Source organism: Clinocottus analis, unplaced genomic scaffold (assembly GCF_023055335.1).
Source record: "Clinocottus analis isolate CAN_PGR_092001 unplaced genomic scaffold, fCliAna1.0.p SCAF_26, whole genome shotgun sequence".
Lineage (NCBI taxonomy): Eukaryota > Metazoa > Chordata > Actinopteri > Perciformes > Cottidae > Clinocottus > Clinocottus analis.
In genome coordinates, this window is record NW_027175998.1 from 1,803,343 (window position 1) to 1,823,414 (window position 20,072).

General features: G+C 38.5%; 1 protein-coding gene and 3 long non-coding RNA genes across 8 annotated transcripts in view; 1 reads left to right on the plus strand and 3 right to left on the minus strand.

Annotated features, from left to right (window-relative positions):
- Nucleotides 1–20,072, plus strand: part of LOC137794976 (septin-9-like) — a 94,313-nt gene that overhangs the window by 46,422 nt on the left and 27,819 nt on the right. The gene's annotated exons all lie outside the window — the stretch shown is intronic.
- Nucleotides 66–2,170, minus strand: LOC137794978 (uncharacterized). Its single transcript, XR_011078366.1, has 3 exons — nucleotides 1,653–2,170; nucleotides 1,410–1,516; nucleotides 66–1,325 (listed from the first exon to the last, which is right to left on the minus strand). It is a non-coding gene; the product is annotated as an uncharacterized lncRNA (long non-coding RNA).
- LOC137794977 (uncharacterized) lies at nucleotides 9,066–13,538 on the minus strand. 2 transcript variants are annotated; one of them, XR_011078365.1, is made up of 4 exons: nucleotides 13,472–13,538; nucleotides 12,191–12,257; nucleotides 9,771–11,728; nucleotides 9,066–9,145 (listed from the first exon to the last, which is right to left on the minus strand). It is a non-coding gene; the product is annotated as an uncharacterized lncRNA (long non-coding RNA). The 2 variants fall into 2 exon arrangements; XR_011078364.1 differs by lacking the exon at nucleotides 9,066–9,145 and having other exon boundaries at nucleotides 9,152–11,728; nucleotides 13,472–13,534.
- Nucleotides 14,339–16,690, minus strand: LOC137794980 (uncharacterized). Its single transcript, XR_011078367.1, has 4 exons — nucleotides 15,455–16,690; nucleotides 15,281–15,349; nucleotides 14,845–14,994; nucleotides 14,339–14,695 (listed from the first exon to the last, which is right to left on the minus strand). It is a non-coding gene; the product is annotated as an uncharacterized lncRNA (long non-coding RNA).

The following is a 20,072-nucleotide window of genomic DNA, read 5'->3' on the forward strand; positions in this document are numbered from 1 at the left end:
TCAAAGAGGAAACAAATAGTGAATATGAAAATGTTAATAAATTGTTTAATTATTGATGTATTGCATATATATTTTGTAGATTGGAAAGACTGTCTTACTGGCCAAGTCAAAGAAAATAATAATGTTTTGCATAATTTATTATCCAAGTAAGAATAACGTGTTTATCGACCTGCATTATTCTGAAATAAATTACATTGAAATAAACTGAACCTAAATTAAATGAATTCAAAATGGAAATAGACAAGAAAACCCTGTCTGCAAAAAAGCCTTAGGGTTTCATTTTGCCCAAAGATTTCAAAGCATATGCACTTTGGCCAACCAGAAAAGGGAAAGAATTTCAGAGAAGGGAAAATTAGATAGAGTGGCACATTTGTTAATAGATAGCTTTCTGTACATTGGGCCTTTAGTTTGATATTGGGAAACAAATGTATCACAGTTTCAATGGTTTACAATATTATACAATCCTACAATCAAAGGCTTTTCACATTGTAGACTTAGGTTGATACTCCCAGTAGTTCAAGACAGCCCTGGACTTACAGTCATGTCAATGTTGTAATTTCAACTTTCCCAAGATTAAGCTCTGTGTACTGAGCCTCACTGAAACGTGGGTTATCCTTACTTTTAAGGAACATTAGATTAGTCACTAGTTTGACTCAAGGTTAGAAGACAAGCTTGGTAGATTTGTTTTCCAATTACATCTTTGAACTAGGTCGTGTGTTCTAGCCAGTCTGAAGACAATACCTTCAGCTTGTCTCTCTGACATGTTAACACAGGGTTTACACATACAACAACTTTTAATAGGGCTTAGATTACCCTGAAGCTATACACATGTGAAAAACCTTGAATATACCTACCAGCTGAAACTCCATACTAATGAATCACAACATTATGATACAAATATGTTCTTTCTTCTTGCTATTAGTTACATGTAGCAATTGAACTAACTGACATATTTCCATCCTTACTCTATCATATATGCATTAGAAAACTGATTAATATGAAAAAAACAGGATTAAATAAATATAATCAAATAAACAAATTGTGATGAAACATAAAATAAAGAAGGTAGAGATCAAACAAACAAAAAAATAAATAGCGGCCCTGTTGTTAAACCTGTCTGTTCTTGGCACAAACCAAACTGTCAACAGAGCTCACATTGACAGTGACATTGACAGTGATGCCTGATCTGCAGCAGCTTGGTTCCCTGCAGCCGTACACTTGATCACTTGCTTCAGGATCAACTGTAGTTCGTCTCCGCTGAACTGAACTGAGCACAGCAATGGATGCACCGATGGTGATGTTGAGGTCGGACAATAGAGCTGGTCCTGACAAGAGAAAAGTTATTTTAATAAACTGAGGACTGAAACCAAACATGTTGAAAAGTTACATAATTCACAATAATCAAATACCTCAAACTTTGCTGCAGTGCAAAACAAGCCATTTCTCACAGAAGTTTAGGAGGGCTGCATGATGTTCAGCTTCTTTTATGTGTCTAGCTCTCTACACAGTGTCTTCACTGCGAAGTGGAGGGATGACAGTGGAGGAAGATCTATAACCTTAGTGTTTTTTATAACTGTTAAAAAAATGAATATATTAATGAACATACATTTACAGCTAAACATTGTAAAGCACAGTAAATAAGAAAGCAATACATTATGCTCTGCTGTGAAGAAACCTTGACACTGGAAGGGAGAAGGAGAACTCTGTGGTCCGGCACTGGTGGTTCCACTGTTGATGGACCGTTAAGGTGGTGCTGCAGCATCTGGTTTGTTGTGGCATGATGTCTTGTTTGTAATGAGTTGATCAAGTATCCCAGAGCCAAACAGCAGGTGAGCAAAGGCAGGCAGGTGTTTTCTCATCCTCAGCTTTAAAAAAATGACTGGGACAAGCAGCAAGTTAAACATGTTTCTACGTGTTCCAAAAGTGACGGGACCTCTGTTGACACTTGGTGCTGCAGTCTCTGGCCTGTTGCAGCATGTCTAAACCTCACAGTGCTGTGAACGGTGTCTTCTGTCCATTGAAAAAAGGAAACTTAACATTACAGAGAAAACAGAAGAACGGTGTCTTCTGTCCATTAAAAAAAGGAAACTTGACATTACAGAAGTAACAGGAAAAAGGGGAAAGGAAACTTATATGAGTAACAGTAACAACCCGCCCTGCTAGAGTCTAAAGTGTGAAATTGGATTGGTGTTTCAGCTGGTAGCTATCGGTACATCAGAAAGTATGTGTTAATCTAGAACACATACCTTCTGATACCTTAATAGTCAGCAACTGTGTACAAAACTGTACACAGCTATTGAAACAGTTTGGGCCTGTGCATTTATCAACCCTGACCCAAACCCTCCCTGATAAATGCACAGGCCCAAATGTGTTGAAAATGTTGCTAAAAATGTATAGTTACATACGGGTAGGCTGTGCAGGTATGTGTGTGGATGGTTATGAAAGTGTATGGACATCTATGACCCCTAATATTATCCAGTACTGTGAAAATTAAAATTACCAAACAAATTGCCATTGTACTTACCAAAAACCTTACCCATGACCTAATATTTTCTCTCTTAAACTCAGCTGGTACATTTATGGACTGCTCCAGGACATAACACAGTAGACAGGGTTGTGATAGCTGTAGTAGGTTTTCATCACACCAGAGTGGAGACAACGTTGTGGTTGGGAGATGAAGATGAGGTCCAGCAGTGTGTTCTTCTCCGTGGTTGCAGCAGTGATGACTTGTGCGTATCCCCTGGACTGAAACAGATTAAGTATTGGCTTACCGATGTTGGAGAAGAGATTCTCGTTGAAATCACCACAGACAATGATGGGCTGACAGTCCATGATCTCCAATGAGTCCAGAAGGCTCCCCAGGTTTGACAGGAATGATGTCACACTGTAGTTTGGAGGTCTGTATACAGCTGCAATCAGAGCACTCAGTGGGGCTTCAACCTTTAAAACCACAAACTCAAGGTCAGTTACATTATGTAAGTACTGTTTTTCACACACTTGAATATTACTTTTCACATAAACAGCAACTCCACCACCACCTCTGCCGGCCATTTGTGGAACATTTGTGTATGAAACGTGTCTGTTGCGTTTGAACATGTTGTAGCCCTCTAACTGAAGACTGTCTGCAACAAAGGAGCCTTGAAGGTGAGTTTCTGTAAGACACAAAACATCTGTAAGACACAATTCATGATGACTCCTGAGGTCATTGACATGAGATGGTAAACCTTCTGTGTTATGGTGAACAATGGTCAGTGTGTCATGTCTGCTCAATGTCTGTTGGATACGAAGAAGAGGCATCATGTCGTCCAAGCTGACTTGTCTCATGGTCTCGAGGGCTCCAGTGATTTCTGGGTTGGCATAGATTTTCCTCTCATCCAGATCCAGCACGTACAGTCCACTGAGAGAGGTCACTCTACTGAGAGCTACATAAGCCATGCCAGGTTCAAAAATGTGCTTTAGTGAGACTACAGCTGACGCCCGTGTCATACCTTGAACCTTGTGTATTGTACAAGCAAAAGCAAGTCGAACAGGAAACTGTCTGCGTACCACTCCTTTCTGTTTCAGATTCTCCTCGGCTCTCTCGATGTACACTAGATCGTCGGGTCTGCCTGGTGGTCCGTTTCCGTAATTCTTTCCAGCGGTTTCATCATCCATCTTGAGTCCGAGCATAGTGACATGAGCAACACCACTTTGTTCTGAGGTCATCATCCTGGCGAGAGTAGCAAACGATCCATTCACCAATCCTTGAGAGACGTCTATGTTTCTGGTGAGCATGACTCGAGCACCATCAGCTACGTTTAGTGTATCTGGGAGCTCATTTCTGTTTCCTTTGTATGGTTTGTCTTGTCGAGCCATTCTTCCAGTTCGTGGGTCCTTCTTGTAGTCATCTGCATCAATCTTGGTGACATGAGAATGGAGCAGAGCTAATGTTGCCGAGTTGTGTGAATCAACCTGTTTATTAGTTGCAAAGATGTGCAGGACATCAGCTGGACAAAGTGCAGGTTCAGTGATGGTCTGTGACAATAAGGCTCTGTCTGCTTCAGACAACTCATCTGACTTTCCTTTCACACGGATCCGGTTCAACATCTCTGCAAAGGCAACATCATCCTTCTGACGCATAATCTCAGTGAGAGTGATCATCTGAAAGTTTTCCTGCCATAGGTCAATCTCACATGGTTCATACACGCAGAGGGTCTTGGGTTGTCGCACAGGCGGTAGTTGATAAAAGTCTCCAACAGCTAATACTGACATTCCTCCAAAGGGTTTGTGACTGCCTTTGATCTGCTTCAGTCTCGCATCCACATAAGCAAACAAGGGCTTTGACACCATGGACACTTCATCAATGATGAGGATTTCGGCATTTACAAGTTCTGCTCGGACTTCATCCAGTTTGTTGCCAAGTCCTTGAAATGGAGGTTTCAGACTTCGTGGGAGCTTGAGCAGAGCGTGCAGTGTTGTGCCTGATATATTAAAGGCTGCAGTTCCAGTGAAAGCAGTCAACAGGACAATGGGGTTAGAGATGTCGGCCTCCTCAGACTGCCTCGGCAGTTTGCTCAGTATCTTAGATGCCTCAGAGTAGATGCATTTGATGAGATGTGACTTTCCGGTTCCAGCACCACCATTGATGTAGAAGAAAAACTGCTTGGGATTTGGCCCGCCGACGCGCTTTAAACACCAGTCTCTGACTGTATAGAACACACACGCTTGTTTCTGGTTCAGGTTCTGATACATCTGCCGTAACAGGGTGGGGTCTATTACAGCGGGCTCTCTGACGACTCTGGCTTCCGTTGCAGCATCAGCCTGATTACTGTATTCTGGGACATTCTCTTGAACGTTTTCATGATCTGGCTGTCTTGCCTCCAGTTCTTCAACACATTCCAACCTCACCACTTCAGATTCTGGAGCCAGATTACACCATTCATCAATCACGCCTCTGTTCTGTTCAAATTCTTCGACCGCATCCTCAATCTCTTCACTGTTTTTCTCATATTTATCTCTGTTTTGTTTCACAATGTGGCTGACATACTCGGGATGGTCAGAACCTCGTAGTTGTACCCAGCAATCTTTGTAGAAGGACTCGTACGTGGGGCAATAGGGTCTTTTCAGTTCCTGCTCTGACCGGAAAGGAAGGTACAGTTTCAGTAGTGTGCCATAGAACTTCTCGGGGTACTTCTCCTGTGAGCAGCGGTAAAATCTGATGATTGCAGGCTTATCGTTTTTCCGCTTTTGCACGAATCCCATCTCATTGAGGAGGGGCAACACATCTTTGCCTTTTTTCTGTTGTCCGTAGACAATTCTGCAAGTCGCTGCAAAATCCGCCAAACACATGTCCTCATACTCTGGTGTTTCAGGTCTGGCTTTGTATTTGTCAGTCAAAGATGTCATCCACACATTTACACTTTCTGATGTTGTGTTCTCCAGGTAAGACATGGGACGACTCATTTTCAGTGCGTTGTCATCTGTCGGTATGAATATGACACCACGTGAACACTTCTTCATGTTAATGCCACATGCTCGAGTCACACACTCCTGAGCACTGACCTCTCTCTTTTTAGAGTACGCCTGCATGATTTCCCTCATTTCATCACATTCATTGACGTTGTCTCTGGCGGAGTTTGCGATGACTGTTTTGAGGTACTCTGAAAGTCCAGCTTCTTTTTTGGTTATGTAGCTGGTGAGATACATGATGCACGAATATGCATTGAGAATATAACTTACATCAATATTGGCATCCCAAGCTTCAAGTAGATGTGGATTATATCCATTTACCCGGCAGTCTTTTGGCTCACGTTTCAGTATCACCGCACTGGATTTGTTCATCATATTGAGGCATTTTTCATACTCATCGAGTGTCAAGTTGCATTTAGCGAGGAGCTGCTGCAAACTAAGTGAGGCCGTTTCAGGTTCATTCAGCAACAAGTTCAGTGGTTGCAGCTTTTCCTTTGCGGTTTGCACTTTGAGTGGATCAACGGTCTCATCAGGTCTAGTTATGAAAGTGTTTCTGGCAGGTGGCTTGGGAAATCCAAATCTGCAACCAGAGCTGGCACTTCTGAAACATGTCCTCGAGTGGTTTTTGCTGTGCATTTGTACTTCCGTGACCTTCTTGTAGAGTTCCGGTTGTGAGTCTGGGTCAGGCAGCTGAGCTGTGATGTATTTGGACACAAAATCTGTCACAGTCTGATCAGAGTCCTCCTCAAACACGGGTGCACCTTCTACCCATATGAGACAGTGAATGTGTGGGCTTCCTCTGTGCTGAAACTCAACTCGGTAAAAGAAGTCAACAACGTTGCCGAGAGGCTGTGCAGGAGATAAGATCAAATCTCTGAATAACGCCTCAACGCGCTTATCAAACATGCGCATTGTTGTCACTGGGTTGCTTCTCAGTACGTCACACTTTGCTGACCAGTCGAGCCCTTCAAAATTGACCTCCTTACCTTGCTGTCTTTGAATTGCTTCAATCACTTCAGGCCAACGCATCTCAGCTGCAGAAAACGTACAGAAGAATGTGGGAGTTCCCAGCTGTCTGATCATGGCAAAAAGATCTCTTGTGGTTTTCTCCCAATAAGCTGGTGTTCCTCTCAGCGGTTGCATGAATCGGACTGCATCTTTATTTCTCACCAGCTTCTCGACCTCCCGTTTATTTTGCAGCATACTAGAAGTTATTTTTCGGCCATCTCTGGTCAGAGGCTTTCCTTTCCTCAACTGTATTGACATGCTGGATGTGGCCAAGTGGATTTCAGTCACAAACTGTGCAAAGAACAAATAGTTGGCATCTCTGGCAAAACGATCATCAATACAGAAAAGCCTCGCTTTGAAATAACTGCTGGGTGTTACTTTGATGGGTCTCATTTCATCGAGTGTGTTTTGGCCGGTAGGGAACTGCACAGGGAAAGCCATCGCCTCAAGTTTAGGGGTTTTGAAGAAGCCAACAGGACTGTTTCTTTCCGCTGGGGCAACCGAGTAGATTCCTTCACTGAAACATAATATCTCCTCTGAAACATCACACGGCTGAAGGCATGATTCAAGAGCAAAACCACCGTTGGGCATGTCACCTTCCTGTCCTGCATTATCTGTTTGCTCCACTGGTTGTTCACCATCACAAGAAGACATGTCTATATCCTGGTCACCTTCGGTCTCATTTTCTGAATCACACAGTGCACTTTTCTCACACATGTCAATGGCCATTAAATCCATTTCATCATAGTCATCCTCATCCATGGATGTATCATCATCATCATCATCATCATCATCATCGTCGTCGTCAGGAAGTGTTGGGTCACAAAGCTCAGCCTCATCTCTGATGGTTATGTCCTGATATTGTGGATGAATATGTTTGAGTTTATGCAGCGCCTGCACGAGTTTAGACCAGGTGACAGTCTGGAACAGCTGATGACCTTTGTAACACAGTCGTCTCTTCAGTTTTACTCTCATCACTTGAGACTCACTTCTCAGTCTGGGTAGGGCTTCCACTGTTTCCTGCACCTCAGACGGGACACAAACCACGTTACCTTGTATGGATCTCTGTCGTCCTTTGGGAAGAGGAATAATTTTGGCAAACGCTATGCACTTAGCTATGAGATGTCTCTCCAATATGTTGAGGTCACACAGTTCAGGTGGAATGTCAGCAAGCTCCAAGTTGTTGGCTACAGCAAGTGTTGGCATGGCTCCATCTTTAAGATGATTGTAACAGGTGTGACAAATCCACTCTTCCCTTCTCTCATCAGGCACATTGCACTGTTGTTCATTTCGACACTCATCATCACAAACATGGACATAACTTCCTGTTAGACACGCTGCAACGATGACTGGATTTTTTACAAAGTTTGACCGTTTACAGGGTCGCACTTGGTTTGGAAATGACGCCTTATGACAGACGGTGCAGACATAAGTGGGACCGGCTTTAATTTGTGATCTGAAAACAGATATGGCCTCTTCGATCAAACTGTTGTCACTTTCTTCTGTTTGTCTATTTATCCATCTGTATTTCCTTTTTATTTTCATGGCACATCGTATGTTATGCATACTCCTAAATGTAGGATTGATTTTATTTCTTTCTTGCATTCGTTGTCTCATTAGTTGTTTGTGACGTAACCTAAATGCTTGGTCATGAGCATAACGCTGAGTGATACGAGCGCTCTGCTTCTGTCTGAACTCCATGCTGTCTTTATAAAGAGTAGTGAAATACAAATTTTTGTTCTGCCTAAAATCAGCATTACCTCGGTAACGGGCTGAAAAGTAGTCTTTTTGTTTACCTCTAAATGCAGCATCGTTTCTGTAACGAGAGACCAAGATTTGTTTCTGTTTCTGTCTGAATACAGCCTCGTTTCTGTAACGAGAGACCAAGATTTGTTTCTGTTTCTGTCTGAATACAGCATCGTTTCTGTAACGAGAGACCAAGATTTGTTGCTTTTTTTGTCTGAATACAGCATCGTTTCTGTAACGAAAGGAAATGGCCTCTTTCCGTTTTTGCTGAAAGTCAAGATTGTCTCTTGTATTATTTCTTTTATTTTGTCTAAATTCTGGATCGTTTTGATATTTCCTGCTCGCATTAGCAATTTTCTTTGCTCTATATGCTTTACTTGATGCATACTTTTCCCTTTCTTTACTATTCTGATTCTCTTTTCTTTGAGGAGGATTTGCTGAGACCAGGAGTCTTCGCTTCATTTTTTTCCTTCGCTGTTTACTAAGCTTTGTCAAGTTGCAGGAGATTCCGTGTAATACAGGATCAGATAAATCACTGGCAACAGTATTTATCATTGAAGAAGAACTGTTTGATTCACTGAGAGAAGCATCATTTGATGGAAGGAAACTCAATTCAGTTGTGGGTTCTGGTTCATTTTGGGTATCAGGAAAGATGAACTCTCGTCTCACACATGATGTGAACGTGATGTCACTGGACACGCCTGTCAATATATTATCAGTGGAATCCCTGAGAACTGGGTTTATCGCTTGAGCAATCAACTCTGATTCGCTGAGAGGGGCATCATGTGATGGCAATGACGTGTTGAGTACCTCTGGCTGTTTCACAGCTGTGGTCTGAGGGGACACTTCAGGTAAAATGGTCTCAGGTTGACCAGTGGCTGTGTTTTTCTTTAGAGTAGCTTCATCCAACAGAGGAGGTTCATCCACAACGACAGCTGGAGGTCTGCAATCTGTGTTTGGGAGAGCATCGTTCAGGTTGACGGCGTTCACATTGTAGAAGTCAACAGGCTTCAACTCATAGTTACAGGAGGACAGTGTTTCCATCATTCTGTGGGACTTCATGAGCCTGTCAATCATATCACTGAGACGTGAGAAAGTCACCATGACAGCAGTACCAGAAGCGAGTGAACCGAGTGGTCTGGGCAAACCTGTGGTCGATCTGGAGTGTGGGTCAAAGAAACCATATCTGCCTGATCTGGTTCTGAATACTGCAATACATAAATTTCTCATCAACAGCAAAGCGTACTTCACATCAGACAACAAGCAGCTCAGTCCTGACTCCAGGTCCAGAAAACTGTCTACAGTACGAGCTAAAGGGTCACCAAATGTGCCATACCTTGAAAGTTGAGTCATGTCCGCAAAGTGTGTAGACCAGCGTGCAGGAACTTCATCAGTGAGCTCATCTGTAGTCAAAAAGTTGTGTTCAACCCGTTTCCTGATCTTTTGATACATCGTGTTACCTTTATCCAAAACAAGGTTGAGGTCTGGTCTGGTGATGTTTTCATTCTCATGAAGGAATGCAAGAAAGGTTAGTGAGTTACAGGTGCACTGCTTATTTCTGAATTCACCGTATTTCTTAGAACCCTGGCTGCGGGATGCACAGACATGTTGTTCAGAAGGCTGATCTTCCAGGTTTACAAAGTCTGCATTAGAAGGTCCTGCTGCACATGGATCACCACTGTGTAGTCCTCTCTTCACAGCATCTGGATAAGATACCTGTGGTATACATGAGGAATCACTTTGACCTCTGGAGTTTACCTGGTTCACATTAGAAGGCCCTGACGCACATGGATCATCATGGTGGTGTCCTCTCTTTACAGCATCTGCATAAGAAACCGGTGGTACACATGCAGCATCAGGCTGACCTCCCTGTTTCACACTTCCAGCATGAGACGCTGCAGACATCTTTACCTCTACACTGCTCTGAGGACCAACACATTGTGCTTCTTCAGTTGTTACACAGTGATTCTCTTTGGACCTCTGCCTGCGCAGACACTGAGCTTGTGACCTCTTACCCTTCCTTGGCATTGTTGTTTTAAAACCACAAATGTTATAGCAAAAATGTTGCTTTGGTCTTTATGTACTTTAGTGCATGTGGAAAAATAGATTTGAATGTCAAATCCAGTGAAAGCAACTTCAAGTATAATCCCTATTGCTATTATATTAAGGTGTGTATCTAAAACCCAGAATCAAAGAATACAGTTGTTTGACTTATTACAGTCTATGAAGTTTGAAACAACAAAGCACTTCAATCTACTGATATAAATGTGAGCAGGTCGCTACTTGGTCTGATTACGTAAGAAGACAATAACTTATATAACAATACTATGGTTTGTATTCAAAATCAGGAGCAGGTTCTCGACAGTGTGATGACAGATGGATGCCTCTGAAGGTTTGGTCCGCAGACAGGAATCAGCAACTCCAAATATATCCAGGTCCTCCTTATAGATGGCTGTATTGTATTTCAATATGAATAAGTTAAACAACAAAATGTATACATACACTGAATGATTGAAATAATAGGTTTATATGCAAAAATATTTAACAAACTAATAATTGTAGTGGAAGTACTTCAAGTCAAGTTAACAACAGTGTGAAAATATCTGCTACAAAAACAAACCTTTGTGTACAAACCACGAGAGCTCCACAGCAACAAAGATCAGGAACAATTAAACCTATTTTCTAATATGGATTTTTACTCCAATTGTTTTTTATGAATATAAACAAGAGTGCAAGTTTCTTCAAATATGTTAAATTATGCACTTTTATAAGAAATTATATTTAAGAAATAAGAAATTTACCAGATTCAATTCTAAAGTATGAAAAGTGTAACTTGTATCAAATACAACCAAATAATGTATGCTATGTGTGGTTTATTAACAGTTTATGAATGAACTTTTTTCTATTTTGTTCAAACCAATTTTGTTGCAAAAAAAGTCTCAAATAGATTATTTCAAATGCTTTGTCCAAATTGTAAAAATAGTTATAGTATTCTATAAATAGGTGTATGTATTGCAGATAGAAGATTGAAAGAGGTGAGCGAGAGAGAAGAGAATCTCTCAGAGACTTCAAATATAGATAGATCAGGTAACCAATAGCCTGAGGTGAGTGATCAAGATCAGATCAGGGGAGAGACAGAGAGCATGAGAGATGAGACTCTCAGAGTAACCATAAAAGACAGACCAGCAATATGGTCAGTATCAGGGTTTCAGAATTCAGTTCAAAATCAAGTTCCTCAAAAGTGGGTCCTTATATTGTTTCCAAAGGGTAGCCAAAGTGTCATAGGCGTGGTAGGCGTGTTACAGATCAGAGTGGGATAGCAGGGGGACACAAAGAATGAGCTTCTCAATGCAAAGACAGAGCGGTAGATTTGACAGAAAAGCTTGAGGCACCAATGTTTAGACAGAGTGGATACAAGGTAGAGGGACAGATAGATAGAGGACCAATATGTAGACAGAGTGGATACAAGGTATAGGATAGATAGAGAGCCAATATGATAGAGGAGAGATGCTGGACAGCAGGACACCTGTAACACACAGCAAAAACCTCCATTAGACAAAGATGCAAAGACTATTACTGTTAAATATTACCAGCATGATATAAAAAGATTTAATTCAACCACAGTCCTTCAATACGGCTGTTTAAGATACAGTTTTCATTAGGATATGTGTCGTGTAACTTTTCGTGAAAACAAATATATAATAAATATGATATTTAACACTATTTGTGCCTTAATGTTAACTGAATGCTGCTGACGAATAAAAGTGGTGGTAAACTAAATACATTGAGACAAGCATCAACAGTATTTATAAAATTTGCTTGTTCTTACTGAAGAAAGACAACTATTTTCTTAGCGGTTTTAATTAAATGCATCTACTCAGTGGGCTATTTCGCAAGATCTGTGTTTTAGTATGTACAAGAAATATTTACTAATTGTGTTGATTTAACTGAACAAGTCATTCATTGTTTGTGAACTTAGCACACGCACAAAGGTGTACACAGGTGGACCCAGGTGGACACAGGATGGAAGCCAGAAGGACTGAAAGGCAGTGAGGCTGAGTAGGGGAGAGAAAGACACACATTTTCAGATTAATTTCAGAAAACTTCCCAGCTCATTCAATACTGTGGATCATAGAGGCCAGTTACTGCAGCTACTTGTGGTTGTACCTTTGGCAACACTCAGCCAGTAATATATATATACATATACACATATATATACACATACACATATATATACACATATATACATATATATATATATATATATATTTATATATATATATACACACATATATATATATATACACACATATATATATATATACACACACATATATATATATATATACACACATATATATATATATATATACACACATATATATATATATATATATATATATATATACATATATATATATATACACACATATATATATATATATATATATATATATATATATATATATATATATATATACACACATATATATATATATATATATATATACACACATATACATATATATATATATATCATCCTGTATGGAGCTCGGATCGATTGGTGCTATGCTCGGATCGATTGGTGCTATGCTAAACTAAGATTGTAGCAGCTCCATCAACACTCAAAATAACGTCTTACATGCTTATATAATGTCTGTACCATATGGTTCATGTACATAGTGTTGTCTGTTCTCTACTCATATCAGGTATCATAAAGCTCTGGGTGAACACCTTCAGTAGTGACAGAAGGAGCATTTAAACGCAGAGAGGCTTCAGCATCACTCTTGCATTGACTTTGTATCTTATGTTAATCAACCCGCGAAAAATTCGCGCTGCGTTTGTTCTGAACATGACGTCATTACGCTAACCCTTAGCTAACGCTAGCATAGCAGCTAACCCTGACGCTGTTAGCCAACTCAGTTACCTCGCTGGCTAACTAACTAAGCTAAAGATAGCAGGGTTACCGTTACATAGCAAGCCAACTAGTTACCGAGAGTAACTACTTGGTCAGTTATTGAACTAATTAGTTCGCTAACTGACAAAGTAGTTTAGCCATCTTAACTCATTTGTCCATTAAAATGCCGAGTCATGTTAGTCACGACATATAAACTACATCGGAAATATTTCACTTTTCCTTCATTTTTTAATTCAGTATAAATTCTCTATGTGTTACAGCTCAATTTCAATGTCTTTTTAAACGCTTAAACTGAATTTATACCATTTAAATCATTATTAGCCGGTAGCAAACGGGCTCATTGCTACTCACCTGCGGACTTCAGTACGACTGAATGACGGCGCAGCAGTATTGGCGAGAGGTCGGTGAGGCATTCAGGGGCACTCGGAAATCCTTCATTCATCGTAGTACATGTACAGTGCCACAGCAACCACAACGCTTAATTCAGAGTCAGCCAGCTTAATTCATTATTAATAAAAAACACACATATCATTAACATAACATCTATATACTTTATTATAAACTGGGGAGCTGAAAAGAGTTTCAATACCTGCAACCCTGCAGATCCATCGACTCATTGCAGAGCCGGCAGAACGCAACACAATATAAAGTCAGGAGCAGATAAAAATGTGCTGTGTTCTAGCATTTGTTTGATTTTTTTCATTATTTCCACTACTTCTTCTATTACCTTTTTAATAGTCAGAATTCACTGTGTACAATTACTGAACAACTACAGTACTATTGTCTGTTTATTTAGCGTTGCAGGCTGATGTTGAGACCCAGGTGTCCCTGCTGAGCGCTTCAAGGCTCATCATGCTTTTTAGGAGAGGATTCCAGTTCAATACAGTAACAATAAAGTCAGTTTGAAATTGTACTTTTTTCAATTCAAATAGTTTTTATACATTTCCACCTTGACCTTAATATTTTATTGCCTCCACTGCTTGAAATTTACTGTCAAATTACTTCAAAAAAGGTTTAAATTGTCATCGTAACTTGAAGAAAGAGGAACATTTGAAATTGTGTATGTTCAAGAACTTTAAAAAAAAATTTTTAAAAAAAATGTTAAATTTGTATTCCATGGTTACTGTTCTTCATTTTACAGTAAGCATACTGTTAAATATACTATTTACTTGCTAATTGCTGCCAGCAAGTTACTGTAAATTCTACAGTAATCTTGTTGCAGTGTAAGTTTACATGAAACAATGCACACCATTACAAAGGTTGAGTTGTACTTTGAACATTTTAATAACAATAATACAGTAACCATAACAAAATGATTTCGGTATATTTAAACTGAGTACAACTGCACAACATTTCTACATTCTACACAATTGTTTCAATATTTTTTACTGTAATCCCATCCAACCTAATGAAAACTTTGAGAGGAGGTTTAACAAGGGCCTCCTCCACCGTAGCCCACAATTCCCCACTAATGAAGACGGTGCGGCCGTCCTCAAGGAGCAAGTTGAGGATGCCCGGCTCACCCTCAACGTCCATTACTCCTAGTGCCCCCACGATTCCTTCTGACTTCACCTCCTGTCCAGAGAAACGTATACCCGTTAGATATTATCTATCTGTCACCTATAACCAAAACATCAATCATACTCCTATACCCTTTTTTATTAATCCAAATGATATAGATATCTATATCTATAGATAAAACAGCAACAACCATGTAGGCTTACCTCGATTGTTGAGAAGGTTGTTGTCTGCATTTGGTGACCATAGTCCAAGCTGCTAGATTTCAGGTGGGACACCTGTATGTGGGTCCCAACTTGAAGCTTCCTCTCCACCGCTGCCTCCCTCCACAGGCACACAGGTACCTTTGTTCCGCCCTGTGAAGTTAAATAATAGGTTATGTCTCTCTCTGTGTCTCTCTCTCTCTGTGTCTCTCTCTCTCTGTGTCTCTCTCTGTGTCTCTCTCTCTCTGTGTCTCTCTCTGTGTCTCTCTCTGTGTCTCTCTCTCTCTCTCTCTCTCTCTCTCTGTCTGTCTGTCTGTCTGTCTGTCTGTCTGTCTGTCTGTCTGTCTGTCTGTCTGTCTCGCTCTCTCTCTCCTCTCTCTCTCTCTCTCTCTCTCTCTCTCTCTCTCTCTCTCTCTCTCTCTCTCTCTCTCTCTCTCACCTCCTGCAGCGTTACGTTGCACAAAGGAAATGTGTCCCTTCCCTTTGTGATTTTTTTCACACTTGACAGCTGAAGAAGATGGATTTGTGTGTTAATTCAAATTGTATTCCAATATGCACAAATTATTAAACTTTTTCCCATATTTACACTACCATAATCGAAAAAGGTACTTACTTCGACAACTTCCCCTTTTACGGTGACATACCCTGCAATATCCTTGCAGGTGGTGAGGGGGGTCAATGGGGAGACAGGAGAGATGAGCGCCTGCGCCTGCTCTTGGAGGTTTTCGCTCACCTCAAGGGGAGCGCTCCGAAAAAACATGGTCTCTCTTGAGATGTTCATCATATAGGGTGGAGACTGCCCCCTCAGGGTATGACCCCTGATAATGTAGTTTCCCCCTAATTTAAATTTATGAGCAAACTCCTCATACACGGTCAGTTTGGCCACCGACCTGCCATCAGACACAACGGCCAAAGTGTTAAATTTCGTGGAGACCGGCCTCGCGCCATTAGAATCAAACTCCCATGATATGACCTTTCGCTGTTGCTTGAGAGCTACCACACATAAGTGGATCGGTGGTGGTTTAAAGTAAGGAGTTGGTGGCTTTGTCCACAGAAGGTCATGTAACGCCATTCTGAAATAATATAATAAACACAAAGTTAATTAAAGGATCAGTTTTTAAAAATAACATTTGTAACATTTCTTGTATATTTCACAATGGGTTGCCTTTTAGCATATTACTATTTGAAACTATAATATTTCCTATTAAATAGTGCTTTCAGTTCATCTAAAAGAAGAGTGATGACCGCTTTTTGGAAATTACGATTGTTGATTGAGATATCTTGTCAAAAATTATATTACTTTTTTTTAATTATTATTTTTTAGCAATTTCTTGTGTGCGTGCGTGCGTGCGTGTGTGTGTGTGTGTGTGTGTGTGTATGTGTCACAATCAGTCCCAAATATTAAAATCCATTGAAACATTCTTATATCTCAGCCTAGTAACACAACCTAAAAACACTGAGACTAAGCAGTTCAAGTAGCTAGCTAGCTAAATATATAGTTCATGAATCAGCAGTCAATCACTTACCTTAGACAGGAGTCGAAGAGGCTGGAAGGAGCCGCTGTAAAGCACTTAACCGAAAGCCAAATAAAAAAAGAGCCAATCAGACGTCTTCTATGGGAAGAGCCTCATCGGATTCGTTGTGTTGTCTATTCCCCCCTAGCAACGGCAGAAGGTTGGCTGAAAGGTCAAGTTCATTTTTTTTAACCTGAACTTGGATTGACCTTTCACCCAATAAGTCAACTGGGGAGAAATTATGTTCTATATGTTTATGTGACCATAATTACACGCGCACACACACGCGCACTTAGACACAAACACACACACACACAGTCAGCCCTTTTCCTGTGCGTCTGTGTGTGTGTGTGTGTGAATAAAAAATATATGTATTCTATATATATATATATATATATATATATATATATATATATATATATATATATATATATATATATTATAATATTATATATTAATATTATATTATTGTAATATATTTATATATATATAATGATTAATATATATATATTAATATTAATATTATATTATTATTATATAATAATTAATATATATAATATTATATATTAATATTATAATATTATAATAATATAATATTGTTGAATAAAGCTTAAAAAAGCTTTAAAAAAGCTGAATACATTTGAAAATAACAAAACAACTGAGTAAAACAGCTGAATATGTATGAAAATAGTGGAAGATATATGAACATATACAGAAAACTACCTGATGAAAAGTGATGAAAAAAAAAGTGATAAAAAGTGTTGAAGCCCAAAAGCATTAAACTGAACTGTTGAAAATCCTTGTTGCTTAAATGTATATTTGGAAAAGTTGAAAGGAAAACTGCATCATCTAAATACTGAACATAGTGAAATATTGTTGAATAAAGTTTAAAAAAGCTGAATATATTTGAAAATAACAAAACAGCTGAATATATATACATATATATATATATATATATATATATATATATATATATATATGTACATATATATATATACATATATATATATATATATATATATATATATATATATACATATATATATATATATACATATATATACATATATATATATATATATATATATACATATATATATATATATACATATATATATATATATATATATATACATATATATATATACATATATATATATACATATATATATATACATACATATATATATATATATATATATATATATATATATATATATATATATATATATATATATACAGCTGAATATATATATATGAAAATAGTGGAATATATATATGAACAGATAGAGACAGAGACAGAGAGACAGAGAGAGAAGTCCTGTGTGTGTGTGCGTGTGTAAGTGTCTGTGTGTCAAACTGCCCTCATTCCAAGGGTTGCCATGGTGATGAATTCAAACATTGGCAGTTACAATTACTGAATTGAATTGAATAAAGCTTTAAAAAAGCTTAAAGCTGAATATATATGAAAACAGCTGAATGTATATGAAAATACTGGAATATTTATCAAAACAATATATATATATATGAAAATAGTGGAATATATATGAACATGTAAAGAAAACTACCTGATAAAGTGTTGAAGCCCAAAAGCATTAAACTGAACTGTTGAAAATCCTTCTTGTTTAAATGTATAATTGGAAAAGTTGAAAGGAAAACTGCATCGTTTAATTACTGAACATAGTGAAATATTGTTGAATAAAGCTTAAAAAAGCTTTAAAAAAGCTGAATATATTTGAAAATAACAAAACAACTGAATATATATGAAAATAGTGGAATATATATGAACATGTAAAGAAAACTACCTGATGAAAAGTGTTGAAGCCCAAAAGCATTAAACTGAACTGTTGAAAATCCTTCTTGTTTAAATGTATAATTGGAAAAGTTGAAAGGAAAAGTGCATCATCTAAATTCTGAACATAGTGAAATATTGTTGAATAAAGCTTAAAAAAGCTGAATATATTTGAAAATAACAAAACAACTGAATATATATAAAAATAGTGGAATATATATGAACATGTAAAGAAAACTAACTGATGAAAAGTGTTGAAGCCCAAAAGCATTAAACTGAACTGTTGAAAATCCTTCTTGTTTAAATGTATAATTGGAAAAGTTGAAAGGAAAAGTGCATCATCTAAATACTGAACATAGTGAAATATTGTTGAATAAAGCTTAAAAAAGCTGAATATACTTGAAAATAACAAAACAGCTGAATAGATATGAAAATAGTGGAATATATATATGAACAGATAGAGAAAGGGAGGGAGGGAGACAGAGAGAGAAGTCCTGTGTGTGTGTGCGTGTGTAAGTGTCTGTGTGTCTGTTGAACTGCCCTCATGTCAGAGGTTGCCATGGTGATGAATTCAAATATCGGCAGTTACAATTACTAACTGCCGATGATTATATGGGGTCAATGCTGGGAAACACCTATCCAAAAATCACCCAAAAAACATACTTAAAAAGCCCCGATTGCTTCAATATCGCATATGAAGCGTTAGGAAGACTTGATGAACAGATACTGTGACTGGTGAGTCTGTACGATAAAACATGTGTCTGTACGGGCGATTTACAAATCAGGTACGAGCTTCAGGGGAGACGTGGCTTTGGAGGGAGATTTAACATTGAAGCGGATGGCAGAGCGAGGTGGACTTGCTCTCACATTCAGTCCGATTACGAGACGTCTGAATGTGTTGGATTCCTATCGACCGCAGTTTATGACAGAAGACAAGATTTCCAACGTTTTGAGCTATAAATTATGCCCAAAGAGTACACGGTACGGAGTTTACGGCAAATTAAAAAAAAAAAAATCGTCAAGATCTGACGTGGGTCTGCCCTCTAAGTATGACATCACGTGCACTGAGCTCCGCAACACACACTCATGCAAAAGAGAGAAAAGGCGGCAAAAAAACATAAAACTAAAACGCTGACAATTATGACAGTATAAAATATATCAATAAGTGGAGATATGCGGTAATAGCTGAAAGTTTTGGCAACATTTTAAACTTGGAATGGTGTCTCTAGCTGAAAGCATGGCAGAGCCTTAGGCTTTTGGAGCTGAAGAAGTTTTAAAACGTTTTTCATTGGAAACCATTCATTTTTATTTTTATAAAAAGTTTAATAATTTAAATATTTGAAAAAATATGAAAAATGTAAAAGCGTAGAATAATAGCTGAACGTTTTGTCAACATTTGAAATTTGAAATTGTGTCTCTAGCTGAACGTATGAAGAACCTGCAAACGTTTGAAGTTGAAGATGATTTGAAGATTTCCCCATTGGGTCCCATTTTAAAAAAAATCATAAAAAGTTTAATAATTAAAAAATTTGAAAAGTCTGAAATTTGAAAAGGAAGTTGCACACGTGTGCTTAAGAAGCTGAATATTTGAATAATTGAACTTTTTTCTGTAGCTGAAAATATGAAGGAGCTGAAGAGGTCCAAAATACGTACGGAAGAAATAGAATAATAATAAGTTTTTTAAAGATTCGAAGAACAATAGTTGGAATGCTCGAAGCATTCCAACTAATAATAAGCCCGCAGGAGAACATGAAGTGTGCTTCCAGCATGGGGTCTATGACCCCATGCGGCTGAAGCCACACTTAATAAATGTTCCTGTATTCTGACACACACACACACACACACTCCCGCTGTCTTTCATTTTGATTAAACTGCACACACAAACACACAGCGTGTATCTCCAGTGGCTTTACTTAATCGCACGT